A 2,027-nucleotide genomic window follows, 5' to 3' on the forward strand; every position below is an offset into this window, starting at 1 on the left:
GTGACTGAAGTTTAAATACAAAGTTTCTTATAAGTAAATTCTGAGTTTTTTGGATCCTCCCTCATATATCTGAATTAACAATAAGTTCTGAGATTTTCTACTAAAAAAGCTATTCTCTGAACCACAGAAAGCCATCACTTGCCTTAGTTTTGAGATGGTTGATATAACTCATTGATCCCTTCTGCAGAAGTTTGCATTTAAGGCTTTAAAAAGACATAAAATTGCCTTTAATAGTTACATAATCAAAACTCAACATAAAACTTTACTTTTACTTATACTTTGACATGTTGGTATCTCCTCCTTTTTAAATTCTCCTGGCCTTGTAAGAGCTCACTCACTGACCTATAAACCCTGGTCATTTGACTTAGAAATAGAAGATCAATTTAGCCCCTTCCCAAGAAGAATGCCTGAATTGAGAAGGAGAAAAATTAAGACAAGAAATGCTGGAACAACAATTGTTCCTGGAAGATGCTGTTATGGTCCAGTTTTAAGTGTTGTACACATAAGGATAAATAAGAAGAGGCTCAGCTGGGTAGACAGAGTTGGGCTGAGGCAGCCTTGGGCTGAGAAGCCTTTCTGGAAACAGACTAAAGCTGGTTCTCAGCCTCAGCTGTAGACCAGAAGCCTCTGGGGCGCTCTTACCACACCTGCACCCTATCTCAGATGTTCTGATGGAATTGGTCTGGGGGGTGGGTCCTGGGAAATGGCACTTTTATAGACTCTTCAAGTGATTCTAATTTATATTTGGGGTTAAGAAACACCAATTAAAGCCTCACCACATGCTGGACCCAGAAAAAAAGAAATTTTTACCCTGGTGTCTAACAAGGGAGAAGAAAGAATTGAAATTAATCCCTATTTTAAAGGCAAAAACCAAGTAGTAGGGGGCACCCAGACTTGAACTGGGGACCTCTTGATCTGCAGTCAATTGCTCTACCCCTGAGCTATACCCCCTCCTATTACTACAGGCCTTAATTATTATCTTTCACTTGTATGGCCACACCCAGGTTACCCATAACCTGAGTTGCCACTCTGGAATGGGAGCTGCAAGGCCCACCTCAGTGAAAACTCATCAACCTTGTACATAACACAAGATGTATCCCCTCCTCAAAGGCCCTGGAGCCTGTGTCTTCCCTTCCTTGAGTCTCTGGCTGTAGGCACATTCTGGAGAAGATTGCCATTAGCTGTTACAATGACTTCTAGAGTCAACTGCTGGTACCCATCATGGTGGACATGCAGAAACTCCACATGATTGAGTTGTCTATGCTAACACACTTAATAACAAAGTCAGAGTCTGATACTGCAGGACCAATATTCCATTCAGGGCACTTTCTGTAAAACTATAATTTAGGATATAATATGACCCTTCCAACTTCCACTTCTTCCATTAATATAGCAGGAGGATGATGGAGAAAGCCATTCCAAGAAATAGTAAGAAGTAGGTGGCTGAGGTGATTTAGGAATCCCCAAAAGTATTAAATGCTAACGTAGTTCAAGGACCACAAAATGCTACCAGAGAACAACTCTACTTGACCCAGGGCTTTCTGAGGGTGGACAAAGCCCTATCCCCTCTGGAAGAAACAGTTGGATTAATACTGGAATTAGCACCTTTCCACTTCCTTAGCCATACCAAGGCCCTTCTTCTGCTGTGGTCATGGGAACAGGTAAACTCTCTCTTCTGCAAACTGCCTTTCCCTCCTATTAAAACAGTTTCTCGGGCTGCGTGCGGTGGCTCAAGCCTTCCAAGAACTTTGGGAGGCCAAGGTGAGAGGATTGTCTGAGCCCATGGGTTCGAGACCAGCCTGGGCAACTTGGCAAAACCTTATCTCTACAATAAATAAAAAAATTAGCCAGGCTTGGTGGCGTGTGCCTGTACTTCCAGCTACTTGGAAGGCTGAGGCGGAAGGATCACCTGAGCCCAGCAGGTCAAGGCTGCAGTGGCCATGAGCATGCCACTGCACTCTAAACTGAATGACAGAGTGAGACTACAACTAAAAAAAATCAGTTTCTCTTACCCACAGGCCTTTACC

At 43.1% G+C, this 2,027-nt stretch overlaps 1 non-coding gene across 1 annotated transcript; it reads right to left on the reverse strand.

The window, feature by feature from the left end:
• Positions 1–879: 879 nt before the first annotated feature.
• Positions 880–951, reverse strand: TRNAC-GCA. Its single transcript has one exon. It is a non-coding gene; the product is annotated as a tRNA-Cys (tRNA).
• Between the last annotated feature and the right edge of the window lie 1,076 nt (positions 952–2,027).

Source organism: Carlito syrichta, unplaced genomic scaffold (genome assembly GCF_000164805.1).
Source record: "Carlito syrichta isolate Samal-C Ts95f unplaced genomic scaffold, Tarsius_syrichta-2.0.1 Scaffold308825, whole genome shotgun sequence".
NCBI classification, from domain to species: domain Eukaryota; kingdom Metazoa; phylum Chordata; class Mammalia; order Primates; family Tarsiidae; genus Carlito; species Carlito syrichta.